Source organism: Hippichthys cyanospilos, chromosome 9, assembly GCF_059441005.1.
Source record: "Hippichthys cyanospilos isolate Australia breed blue-spotted pipefish chromosome 9, RoL_Hcya_1.0, whole genome shotgun sequence".
Classification (NCBI taxonomy): domain Eukaryota; kingdom Metazoa; phylum Chordata; class Actinopteri; order Syngnathiformes; family Syngnathidae; genus Hippichthys; species Hippichthys cyanospilos.
In genome coordinates, this window is record NC_142377.1 from 4386998 (window position 1) to 4401427 (window position 14430).

At 38.9% G+C, this 14430-nt stretch overlaps 1 protein-coding gene across 1 annotated transcript in view; it reads right to left on the reverse strand.

The window, feature by feature from the left end:
- Positions 1–12872, reverse strand: part of LOC148418575 (proto-oncogene tyrosine-protein kinase Src-like) — a 34145-nt gene extending 21273 nt beyond the window's left edge. Inside the window, exon 1 of the mRNA XM_088423083.1 lies at positions 12438–12872. The gene's annotated coding sequence lies outside the window, so the exon portion shown is untranslated. The remainder of the gene's footprint in view (positions 1–12437) is intronic.
- Between the last annotated feature and the right edge of the window lie 1558 nt (positions 12873–14430).

Here is a 14430-nt window from a genome sequence, read left to right on the forward strand (position 1 = left end):
CAGTGGCCTTATAAAGAATGTGTAGGTGCTTGCCAACAGCTGGGGATCTGTAGGCTTTTTTTTTTTCTTAAATATAACATTCAAGCAAAATTATACAGGAATGTCAAACGATAAGGAGAGACCCCTGCTGATGGAGTGGGGGCATGTAGGCGTGCGCTGATGAGAGCTTTGATTCAACCCTCTCCAAGACATGGTCTTGATGCGCATCAGGGGGTTAAGACATTCTTGTGGGGCAACTGTGAGTCACACGACGACAAGCCACAATAACAGGTCTGCTGAAAGTGATGGACTGGAATGTGTGAAACGTGTCAAGAATCAAAAGCGATCCATTCATTTTCTACATCAGAGCTGCAGCTGAACTGGAATTTATCCCAGCTGACTTTGGGGCAAAATGTAAACCGCACCCTGGACTGGTCGCTTTGTCAATCCCTGACCACAGCAAGACGTGGATAACCATTTCGGAAATGTGTCATGGGACAAAACCAAACAATTGGCAAGATTCACTGAGAAAGATTCGACTACAAGGCAATCATGTAAAGCATGACTCCACCATGCTGCTGGCAATCATCCATCCGTTTCCCATACCGGCTGTCCTGTTCCAAGTGTTGATGGAACTGGAGCCTATGTTTGCTGACTTGGCAAAATGCCAAGGACCAGTTGCCAGCCAGTTATAAGGCTGATAGCCAGGCATCCGTCCATCAATTTTCTATAGCGCTTGGGATTGTGGGGAACTGAGACCTTCTACAACCTGAATAGTCACCACTCAATCGCAGGGAACATTGGGCTAGGCAACCATTCATCCATTTTCTACGCCACGCTAGAAAATCGTAATTCGTATTGGTGTGTCATTGTAGATGATCAAAAAGTGTGAAGCAGAAAATTATACAAGGTAATTTATACAATCTGAATATTATATTTATTACAAACAGTGGATTGTTCCTTTTTGATCATGTGTGGCATCGTGACTGTCAGAACAAGAAAATTCTCTTTGATAAGCTGACAGAGGGTACATAATTAACCTGCGTAGAGGGTTTTTGTAACATGAGTAGTGCAGCGCTTTTTAATAATACATTTTTAAATTCCCATCCCCTCATTAACATAACGGGACATTTTTTCAAACTGAAAATGAAAAGTACTTTTATTTATAATTTGCTTGCTGGTTTTGTCCATAAGATCAGAAAAAATCTGCTAAATTGTTGATCATAGTTTTCCAAAGGAAAACCAAATGTTTAGTTTTGATGACTTATGAATCAACACAATCATCTGCTTTCATGGAGGACTAAAGAAAACAAACAAAACAATATAAGACACTGACATTTTGAGAATTTGACCATTTCGGGCAGGGCTGCAAAATTACTAATTGTTTTTCAAATTTTGGAAATAATGAAAATATGAAACATGACAAAACTGATGCTTGGCCCTCTACAGGGAATTGAAATATAGTTAGGAAAACATGGTCGGCAAGGAATTTGGAACATGTTCCATATATGATGATGACAAACATAACTGCTTGCAACTACGGTGCTGTGAAAAGGGATTTGCACCATGCCGGTTTCTGTGTTTCACAAATGTTTTATTTCATCAAACCAGGCTTAATATCTCATTAGGACAACCCTAGAATGGATATGATACAATTTCTAAATGATGATTTAATTTACCATGGGGGGGTTGGAAAAGCTGAGATCAATTTAATCTGATTGCTACCATCTTCGTTGAATCAAGAAATCGATTAAATATAGGCTAAAAGTAGAAGTGGGCTACAAAATTCCTACAACGCATCATGCCATAATCAAAAGAAATTTCAAAAGAAATGAGAAAAAACTAAGATTGAAAACTATCAGTCTGGGAAAGGTTACAATGAAGTGACAATAAAAGTCAAAGCTGTGGGGCTCCAGCAAACCACTGTCAGAGCCATTGTCCACAAACGAAGAAAGCTGGGAATGGTGGAAAACCCTCCCTGGAGTGTTCGACAAACAGTGCAACGATGACTCACGAAAGAAGTCACAAAAGAACCTGGAAAAACACCCAAAGAACTGCAGGGATCCCTGCCGGACTCAGTTAACGTCAGTGTTCACAACTCCGCTATAACAAATACACTGGCTAAAAAATGGCATCCATGGGAGGGTTCCCAGATAAAATACAGTCACCTCCAAAAGTATTGGAACAGTGAAGACAAATCCTTTATTTTTCCTGTAGACTGTAAATATTGACACCATATGACGATTATGAGACAGAAATTCAACATTTCCACTCTGATTTCTAGGTGTTTGTATCTGGATCTGATACGCAACTTGAGGAGGACATTATTTGCAAAGGAACACTACATTTTTGTGTGATCAAAAATATTGGAACATGTGACTGACAGGTGTGTGTTGTTTTCTAATTATTTCAAATAAACAGCAGTTAATGTCTGTTTCAGAGTTAGGTTTTCCAGTGCACTTACAGTCTGGCAGAGAAGTGTAAGAGAGGTGTATCAAACATTAAAACCTGTCTATGGGGAAGATCGAAGCAATTGTGAAGCTGAGAGTAGCTGAAAAGTCAATCAGAGCCATTGGACAACCATTGGTCATAGCCAGTACAACCATTTGGAATGTTTTGAAGGAGAAAGATACAACTTGTGTAGTAAGTAACAGATATTAAACAGGTAGACCAAGAGGATCAACTGCATTTGATGATAGAAATATTGAAATATAGCTGCAAAGAAAGCCCCCCAAACAACTGCTAGCGACATCACCAACAACCTCCAGAGGTTTTATGGACTGATGAGACAAAGATGAACCTTTATCCGAGTGATGGAAAGGCTAAAGTTTGGAGAAAAAAAAGGATCTGCCCATGATCCCAATCATACAATCTCCTCTGTAAAACATGGTAGGGGCCATGGCCATGGCCATGGCTTGCATGGCTTTGTCTGGAACGGGCTCATTAATCTTCTGTGATGATATAAGACCTGATGGAAGTAGCAAACTGAACTCATCAATCAAACATCAATAGAAACATTTAGTCTGCTCATTTACAGAAAAATTCATCCAAACTGATTGGGAGCGCCTTCATCATGCAGCAAGATAATGACCCAAAACACACTTAAAAAAACAACAAAGGAGTTCATCAGGGGCGAGAAGTCGAAGGTTTTAGAGTGCCCAAGTCAAACACAGACTTAAAGTCTATGGAGCATGCATTTCAACAGGTGAAGAGGAGACTGAAGGGAACAAATCCCCAAAACAAACAACATCCGAAAGAGGCTGCAGTGAAAGCCTGAAAAAGCATTCCAAAAGAAGAATGCTAAAGTTTGGTGCCGTCAATGGGTCATAAACTTGATGCAGTTCTGCAAGCAAGGGATTTGCAACAAAATATTAAGTCTTACTTGCTTTAATTTTGTCTGTTCCAACCTTTTTGATAACCTAAAAATGTGGTTATTCTTTCCAAAAAACGTTTTCTTCTAATTTGTGTATCAGATCAAGATGTAAATACTTGGAAATAAAAGCTGAATTGTTGATCTGTTGTCTCATATTCGTTTTTTGGTGTCAAACTCAAATGTTTCCAGTCTACAGGAAAAATAAAGAAATTTGCTTACTTGTACCAAAACTTTTTGAGGGGATTGTAGACTGCTGTCACTAAAGAACACAAAGGCTCGTCTCATGCAAAGCACCTTGGTGATTCTCATGACTTCTCATGAAACATTTTGTGGACTGATGAATCAAAAAATTAAAGTTTTTGTAAAGTGTGCAGCCTGCTATCCCGGCTAAAAATGATACAGCATCCGATTTAAAGAACATGACGCCAAGAGTAAAGCATGATGGTGTTGGTGTGATGGTCTGGGGCTGATTTTCTTCCTCAGGACCAGAACAACTTGCTCTGATTGATGGAAAAACTAATTTTGTTTACCAGAACATCCAGAAGGAGAACGTCCGGCTATCAGTTTGTGCCCTAAATCTCAAGCACTCATGAATAATGCAGGAGAACACCGCTACTAAACACACTAGGTTGTTCATTTCAGAATGGCACAAAAAGAACAAAATTAAGGTTTTGGACTAAAAAAGTTAACGCCCGACTATAAATCCAATTAAGATGCTGTGGTGTGGCCTTAAACAGATGGTTAATTCTGGAAACCCCTCCAATATGGCAGAGTTGAAACAATGCTGCAAAGAAGAGAGGTTTAAAAATCCTTCACAGCGGTATGTAAGACTCATTACCAATGATCACAAACGTTTGATTTCAGTTTTTGCTGCAAGTGATAGACACAAAAAAATACAGAAATCAAGACAGGGGTCACTTACTTTTTCACTGTGTAAACTCTGTGTAAACCCTGCAAGATACCAAATATATCAACCTCGAAAAAACCCTGACCAAAAAAAAAAAAAATGCTAAGTGTGCACACCGTCGAAAGACTTCGTCACTCAGTGTGATATAAACTTAAATGCAGTGCTGTGTGTATGTAATTGAGGAGTGCATTTGCATTAAATGTGGTTATTTTAGCCAAGATTATGCAACAATATATTTCGGTGGAGCAGTGTTTGTCAAAATGTTGACAGTTTCAAATTTCAAAATTTCCCAGGAAATTTTCCACCTTAATTTTAGGCCACTAGATAAATATATTATCAAAAATAAATATCAATCAAATTAATTAATTGATAAACCGTTGCCCCTAAAGTACTGTGAGGCCGCCCTGTGTATTATTTGTTAAAGAATGTTAATATTACAGTAGTTTCCACAATTTAACTTGAATATTTCCACAAATATTCACTTTTACAACCCCAAAGAGGGCTGAATTGACCAGATTAAGTATGTGAAAAACCAAACATCTGACATGAAAAAAAACACATTTTATACAGATCATTCTCAAAATCAGAAAGCTCTCAAAAGGCCTTACACTTTGGAAAGCAGAGAAGATTGTGAAATGTTCATTGTTTCTTACATCTAAACATATATTTCAAGGATGGCAAGCATCCAAAAATTGTGTTTGCGCAATCAAGGTTTCATGGACGCATGTACAGTGGCAAAATCTCAAGTCAGCGATATATCACTTTAGTTCTCAAGTATGTTGTATCATCAAATAATCAGTGATTCTAAGTGAAACATTCATTACCACCTTAACCTTGAGAGTTGTCTAACTTCTGTACAGCCATGTCAAAATGTACAGGCTGCCAAAACTAATGCTTCGGTTATTCTAATAACAAACAGAACAATGTCATTCTTTCTGCTTGTATTTCATTACAAAAGTACCACAGACTTCCGTTCAGTGTTTATAATGTCGATGCGAACATTTGGCTGTGCCAAACACGAATGAGTCACAACAGACGGTAACAGTTGCTGCAGTGAGCAAAGGAAGTCGCCACTGCCAATGTTTCAGTCCAATTAGACGAGAGCATTGCAGTAAAGGTGTGCATGGGGCGCAGTAGCTTCAGTGGTAGCTTTTCATGATAAAAAAAAAATAAAATAAATAATAATAATGATAATATTAATTCACATGTATTTTTAAAGTGGGTTTTACCCATGTACCTATTTTTAACATCTTACCAGATGGTTTTGAAATGCAGATGACCCAAAAAGATAACTTGTAGAAAGGCAAAGGGACTGTCGTCAAGAACAAAGAACAAAGAAGTAGAAGAAGCTAGGCTAACTGGTAGCTTATCTGGTGACTAGATTCTTGTTCTTATCATTTTTTATTTGACTAGAGAGACATGTTAGACAAGCACTCAACAAAAACCGTTTCTACCCTACTTGTGTCATGCAACTTGTTACAGGCTATCTGTCCATGGATCAGCCAATGGTGTCGATAGCATACATAAGGACTTATGAGAGTAAATATTTGTAGTTATTTACAATTATTGGTCTTTTTGTGCGCAGAGGGAAAATAACTCTTAAAATACCCCAGATTATAGGATAATCGGTTTGATCATTGTGGCTTATTAACTGTACACTGCTTTACAATGACATACACAAGAGGCCCAGTCTACAAGTATCCGAGGTTCTTGCAAATGGGTGGCAAATGTCTCCAGTTTGCCCTATCTTCTATACGTGCCCGGAGCGGACCGTAAAAAAGAACATCTCAAAAAAACTCCAACAAATGTGGAGATTTGCCAAATTTTCTGGATTTTCATGTAGCAATCCTAAACCTGAGTTTATGTCATCGCTCTGCGGCAAACATGCTCTGATGTCACATTTTTGAGAATCAACATGGAAGCCCATCCCCTCTAAACTGTGTTGGTTGTAACCATTCTCCAGGCGCTAGCTAACTACAGTGCCACTTCGAAGTGCTCAAGCAAGGCTGGAAGGTTGGCTCTTTGCTGGTGCATAACAACTGTACATCCAGGGCGTATTTCCCGCCAAATATGCTGATGCCGGTGACAGTAAGAGACGAAGGTTCTGACTGGACAGAATTTGGCGAAACTACTAGGTATTTTTTTTTTTAAACAAAGCAATATGCACAGATTTTTTTTTAAACTTCCTTTTTTTTGTTTTGTTTTTTTAATTACACGAAGCGGGGATAATTGTCGGGGCCAGAAAATTCACAGAGAATGGTCTATTTAGGCCCAAAACAAAGAAATGCACCTTGCAAACAGAGTTCTTTGCAATCTAATTTTGTCTGCTGACGCTAAGGACTTTTTTTTTTTTTTTTTTTTTTTTAGGAAGTTCTATCTCTCAGCCTGTTAAGAGGAAGAAAGGCGGTGGATGCTGGCATTTGCATGATTAAAAAAAAAAAACCCTTCCCTTTCCGACAAACTGCAAGTGCTGCCTTTGTCTGCAAGTGTTGCCTGCGTGCAGTGGTTACAAATTATGTGAAGGAGGTCAGAGGTTGAACGTTTGTTCACCGCAAAGGTGCTCTCCACTCTTTGTGAATAAATGACACCATGTGAACCGAGGTGTCAATATTTAACTTTTAAAAAGTAAACAAGTATAGAATGATTAATCGAAATGCATTGTATGCACTCTGAGGGCAGAATTGTCAATTAATTGACTGTTTACAATTCTATTGTGCCTTTCCGTCATTTTGCTGGGTTGACTTAATTCCTTGATTCTGTGTCACTGCTGTTTATGAAGAACATTGATTCATAAGAAAAAGTCCATACAGGCAGTAAAAAGTGAGCAAACGCAACAAAGATTGTTGCAGCTCTTATAATATCTCTAAAGGCGGAATATTGCCTGGTCAATTGTGCGTCACTACATTTCAGAAGCCTTTGATCAGACGGGGAGCCCACAATACATCAGCTCTGTTTCTGATCCTACCTCAGAACTTGATGAAAAAGTAATGATTAAAAAGTGGACTGACTTTGCCCCCCGATTCCATTTCAATGTATTGCTTCAGGATGGAGACATTTGAAACCTGACAGCCTCCGCCGGTGTTGTGCCAGTTCTTAAAAGTTGATATTACCTCTGAAGGCGGAAAGTGGTCATTTTGACTTGATCCCCCATTTCTGTGCAGTGCGCTTTACACAGAATGACAACCCGGAATAACGATAGTATCAGAGACTGACTGTAATACCTATCCCAGAGGGTGGAAAATTGCCAGGTTAGCTTTGACCCAATTTGCATCTATACCGTTTCTGCAGGACATAGTCCCGGGCAAAAAATTGAATAATTAAGGCCTCTACATTTGCCTGCTACAGCTCTGATACTACTACTGACAGCAGAATCTGCCAGGTCAAACTAATCTGCATGATTCTGCGTCAGTGCCATACAATCAGAAAAATTACTTTTACAGGCAGTGTAACAGGTGCTACCCAGGTCATACAATCCACCTCTGTTACCTCTGATACTTCCTTCAAAAATTGAAAATTGCTGGGTTGATTTTGCCCCTCTCATTCAATGTCGTTGCCATTCATACAGAAAAACGAGGCAAAGAGAGGGCTGTTACTGGCAACCAAAAGAAGACTGACAGATGTCACCCTACATAAACAGCACCCCTGAAGATGGAAAACTGCCTGGTTTACTTCCTCACCCCATTAATTGTGAGTGAATGGAATGGAATAGAATAAATACAATACCCTTATTGTCATAAAACAGCATGTATTTAATGAAATTGGGAATGCCGCTTTGACTGATTCATATTAAAAATATGAACGATACATCGAACAAAGAGAATACATTGAACAGAATAGAAATCAAGGTCACATGGGGGTAATTTTTTTAGTTATTTTCAGTGTGTTTTTCTTTTCTGTCTGTCTATATCAAAATGTGAAAAACAGAACATTTAACCAGCAGTGTAAACAATACAACAAAAACATACTACAGTACCTCTAAAGAGAGAAGAATCACCTTCTGACAGTGACACACAAAAAAACAACAACAGTCAGTTTGGTCAAGTGGTCAAATGACTGTTCTTCCACCTAAATACACATTACTGGGCACTCTACGATAATTGACAGGCCTGTAACTCCCACAAATTAGTTCACTGCAACTCGTAAGGATATCCAAAAAGCCCAACGCTGTGCGTTCCCCAACCCATCCTCACAACCTTCTGATGAGTCACACGTCTCATTCTATGCCTAGCCCGGAATCCTTTTTCCTTTCATGCAAATGAGCTGGAACTCATCCAAATCCTATCCAAAAAAGTAAATAGAAAATTTGAATCATCATTTAAATGTTTATGCCCACAGGATTATCGAGACGGTTTGGAATCACTCACTCTTTGTCTACACACTAATCAGCATACAGAGAGAGATTATACAGTTCACAGAAAAGTAAACTAAAAATCAGTATATACACCACAGAGATGTAAATATTGTGGGTCATATACAGTAGACCGCACTATTGGGCGTTATGAACTGGGCTTGCCCATCAAAAGTGAAAACTCGCAAATAACTGATACCCACTGAAAAGCATTGGGGGAAAAACTCAAAATATATTTATTTAAATGCAGATTTACACTCAATATGTGTTTTGATTGAGGGAATAGAAAAGGGGTGAGGAGTGGAATGTAGGGGTGGGCTAAAAAAAAAAAAAAAAAGTGGATATGCCAATTCATGAGTGCCAATTGCCAAAGAGTGAGAATCCCGGGGTCCACTATACTTGGCTTTCTTTCCTTATTCAAATGAAAGAAAAATGTATAGGGTTTTTTCCTTATAAATAGATAGCAGTCTAAAACTCTAAAACTGTATTTTGTAAAAACATATGCTAATGAACTGAACAGTTTGTGCAACATAATGAATTGTGATGAATTGAAATGAATGATGTGCTACTCTTCCTGAAAACCGTGCCATGGCCACCTTGGGACTGTATCATTTAGGCACAAAGATGTAAACAGAGACTGCCGCAAGTTTTCAGTAAATTTCACTAATGCTAGTAGTTTTGCATAGAGGATAAATATATGTCTGTGAATACTGTCAAAGGTAATGGCCATCACTGCTCACCTATTCGCTGGGTTTGGCCATGTGGCATTTGAAAGCGGAGCCCTAAGGCATTGCAATGTCATTTTCAGCCAACAGCAAGTGTCAGTAAAACAAGGAAAAATTGTCATTCCTGTGAAGGATAAACACTGATGGATTTTTCTGCTTTATTCATATTCCACAAATGCAATATTAATCAGAATACAGATTATAGACTCGTGAGGATATGATGTAGATTATATGGTTGATTGCCTAGCTATGTTAGTCGCTCGCATGACATTGATTGGACTAAAAAAAAATAAAATAAAAAAACAAGAACACCAATAAAGAGAATGAGAAGAACTTCAACTGGAAAAAAAATGTTTGTTTTTTTTATAGCATCCTGTATTGACTGTTTGTACTTCATTTCAGAACAACGTAGAGTGAACGTAATTTCAGAACAGAACCGTGCTGTTTATATCCGAGCCCGCTCTCTTTGGGAAACAAAGATCTAGTTGAATGAGCATTGTTGTGACTATGCTACCAGGAGGAACTTCAAAATAAAAGAGTATCAAGACCGTTCATGTCATACGGTACCGTACTGCTCTTACAAGTCGACACCCCAACCCCCCCTAATTTGGGTGAATTTTATAAAAACCGGAGTATAAATCTACCCCTGACTAGTGGTTACACATATCATGGTTGTCCAATTAAATCATGTGGTGTGTGTAATTGAAATGATGAATTTACGGTACTTTTACACTTATTTCTTCATCGTAAATCGAATAACATACTGTTGCAGTTATTTCATTTCAGAAATGAAACACGAGAAGTGCGAGGCAATGTACGCACGCGTAGATGCAAATGCTGAAACTAATGGTGCAACAATCAAACAATTTGAAGTTTCATTGCTTTATTTTGATGAAACAGCTGAATATGAATTTGTCGAAAAGCCCTCAAAAGTCATCATCACTATCTGACACGCCAAAAAGCTCCTTCCATTTCAATGCATGACTATCTTGGACGTGGTCTTTTTCCACCTCGTCATCCCTTCATTCATGGTTGTTACTCCTCCCCGGGTAGTCTTTGGAATTGTCTAATTAGTTTGAAATGGAGGTCTCCAGAAATGCTTTGCTGAAGCCTCCTTTACCCAAGTGACGACCATGGTGAGATCAGAGCATGGATCGATTGCTCGTTACTGTGTTTCTACACCCATCCAGGTGTGCCACTGCTCTGACACAGTTGAATGTGAATTAATCCAAAAGTCCTCAAACTCATCATCACTATCTGACACGCCAAATAGCTCCCGCTATTTAAATCCTGGACGTCCTCTCCTTCCTGCTCATCATTTGCGCAAATATTCTTGTTACTCTTCCACGGGTCCTCTTCGGACTCGTCCAATTTGTTTGAAATGGAGGTCATTGGAGATGATTTGCTGATCATCTTACTTGGGATGTTCTTTACTCAAGTGACGACTGCAGTGAGATCAGTGTGGATCGGTTGCTCTTAGCTGTGTTTCTCCCCCCAACTGCTGACATCCACGTGTGCCATGCCGCTGCTCTTGCATTTTTGTCTTGAACGGACAAGTCCATGGATCTTTTTCTTTTACTAATGGGTCCAAGTCCGCCAGAAAAATGATCTACACAGCCACGTTGTTGACAACAAAGAGGCAAAAAGGTGTAACTTGACGAAAGTGCATTTGAAAGTGCAAACGCACTAAAACGAATGGATACTATATTAGGTTAGATGTATATATAATCATTTTAAGCCTTGTGAATGACATGGTATGACTTATTTCACACTGAAATTAATGTTAGATAATGTTAAAAACAATGTTTGTACACGGAGAAATATGGTAGTTGTAGCATGAGTACAGTTTATTTTGACGGAATGGTTGGCTTCCACACTACATACAGTGATATTGTGGCCTGACTGTAGTGCTTTGTCCCATATGTCTCATGGCATTTCTAAAATAAATAATTAAATAAAAATAGAAAGAAAAGTAGGTCTTGGAGCAAATACGTTTGGCACCTTTAGATTATATTATTGTTATGAAATGTTTCCACATACTTCCACATCCATTTAAGCTAGTTTGACAGTAAACTTCAAAAAGAAGTGGCACAGCTTGAACCCTCTTATTTGAACATTGTTTATTATCTGTCAAATTGAAAAAATAAACACGCACGTGCTCGCATCACGGAAAAGTCAAGTCTTTGAGGAAGGCAATCCTCATACTTTTCAGGCTATTTTTTCATGCACAGCCTAATGAATATATATATATATATATATATATATATATATATATATATATATATATATATATATACATACACACACACACACACACACACACACACACATACATATATACATACATACACTGTAAAACCATCACTTGTTTTGTTTGCTACTTTTCAAGATATATTCGTGGTATAAACTGACAACACTATTTGGAGGATATTTTATACATATATTGTCATTGGTCATTGTACATTCCAACAGGAAAAGCAAACCATCTCGTGTTGTATGGAATCGTGGAAAGGGGGTGATTTTTAACAGCCAGTTGTTGGTGAAGGGGTGGGGTGATAGCTGCCAGCCGGAGTAGCAGCTGTCAAAATTACATATAGTGTGTGTGTGTGCGTGTGTGTGCGTGTGTGTTGGGGGTGGGGGGGTTCTGGGGAGGGAGACCCTTACAAAATAAAGAAAAACCTACAGACACAGCATTTCAGAACATGAAAGGGAAACGACGATAGACGTATAGGGAAAAAATGCGAAGTACCACCGAAGCTTATTTGACCAGATGAGTCAAAACAGGTGCCGCTCCATTTTGAATTTCAATCGATTCTTGAATCTTTTTTTGTCCGGTTTTCTCACGATATTTTTTTCCTCACCGTAAAATGAAGGTTGGGGTCTGAGTAAGCGTGATATTTTGCCCAATACGCGTCTCTTTTATTGTGTGTATGGCTCGGAAGGGGGTGTCAGATAGACGACAACAAACGTTTGTGGCCCCTCGACTTGCGTGAATGGAACCGGCCGAGTGAATGGACTCTCTCACCACGTTTGGGAAAAAAATACGCAGTGGCTCGCATTTCAAATAATGGATGCCGATCGCTACAATTATTCGAGACAACTCACCTTTTCCTTGTGGTGAAGCCCAACACAAATCAGAGACGTGTCAATAGATCCTCTTGCTTGTCCTCATTTGACGAATATGGGCACGTTGCTGTGGAAACGCTGGTGAATCCCATTTAGCACATTTCGATACAATCGGATGGAGGAGGAAGGAGGAGAAGAGGAAGCGGAGGTCATGGCGGGGGGTGCATCTTCTTGTCTCGTACTGGATAGTCCACGCCAATTGTCAGTCAGTGGGCCGGCGGACAAAGCTCGCTGCTTCTTCTTCTACTACGTTCGACTGCGAGTAGCCCTAGCGGCGTGTCCGTGTGTCGACGCGGTAGGAGGAGGCGAGCTGATTGGAGTGCGGAGCAGACAACATGGCCCGGTGGAAGCTAAGGGGAACAAATAAAGAAAAAAAAACCTGCCACGGAGCGTGCTTATTGGCCAGCGTGGAGTCCGTTGTCACGTAAAGCCACTGACACCGCGTAGGTTCACATTGAAGGCGTTGGCAGCATGATAACCCAGCACCGATCACTATTGATTTTAATTACAAAACACAAATCCGACATATCTATCTATCTATCTATCTATCTATCTATCTATCTATCTATCTATCTATCTATCTATCTATCTATCTATCTATCTATCTATCCATCCATCCATCCATCCATCCATCCATCCATCCATCCATCCATCCATCCACCCATCCAATCCATATCTATGCATCCATCCATCTTCATTCAATTCAAATTATTTAGCACACACTGGCCACCTGTTAAAAGTGCCTCTGATTAACCACTAGTGTGTTCAAGTAGGCTTTTCTTGATATTGTATATTCTGACAGCAGTTCCAAATTCTTTCCATCTCAGCTAAGGCCCCAATTCCATACGAATGACAACGAAGAGCAACAGCATAGCCTGATGCTGCCACCAAAATGCTTAACTGTGCACTGAAAAAAAGAAAACCTTATATTAACTTTACAATATTGGAGTAAGGGCGGCTAGGTGAAATAGTGGTTCGCACACTGACCACACAGTTCAGAGACCCAAGTTCAAATCCACCTCGCTCCGGCCTTCCTGTGTGCACTTTAAGGAAATTAAATTGGTGTAACTTAAAAGTTTAACCCTCAAGTAATATTATTCAGCCAAAGCAAACCCATTAGCGTTGCTTTAAAATCATTAATTTGAATTCATTATATAATATAAATAATTCTTCCATTTAACTTGATAAATCCTTTATATAAACCATTGGAACAAAGCATATATTTTAATACATCCTCAAATTTAAAATTGCCATTATCCCGATTTTAAGAAAAAAAAAATATTTGAAATTGCTGAAAAGTCAACTGTTTTAACTGTGCAAATTACAACATGCAAGCACATTTGAAGAAAGAACACTTTCTTTTTATTTAGTGTAAGAAAGGCTTAAAATGCTTTACGAATAATAAATGGCTCGTACATGCAATTCCTGCAGCTCCTTCAATATACATTTGTTGTTGAGCTCTCGGCAGAGGCCCAAACTAGTTTAGAAGGAATATCCAGGCCTTTAAGACGTCAGTGTTGAGAAATATTTTTTCCACTTGATTATGACTGGCTTCACTGTGTTCAATTGTATATTCCATACCTTTGAACTTCTTTTCTACCCTTCTCATGACTGACACCGTATAGTTGGAGTTAGGAATCACTCAAAACTGCAAAGGCCCATTTTTTGATTGCATTCGATTCCCACCATGTAATTCTAAAAACTAATAAAACAATTACATTTAAATCTACAAATATGTACACTCCACAACGCAGTGCAGTGTACAAATGCAAGACAAACCCATTTTCACACAATAGTCATATGGCAAGTGTCACTTAAAATAGCTTGCCTGCAGTTAAACAATCTAATCCTCTGTTGCAACTATGCTATAGCAAATCAGGAAGTCACGCCATCCAAAATGAATCAATAGCTGTGTCCCAATTCATTTTAGGGCCATTGACGTATTAAAAGCGCAGGTTACTTTCAAATGAAC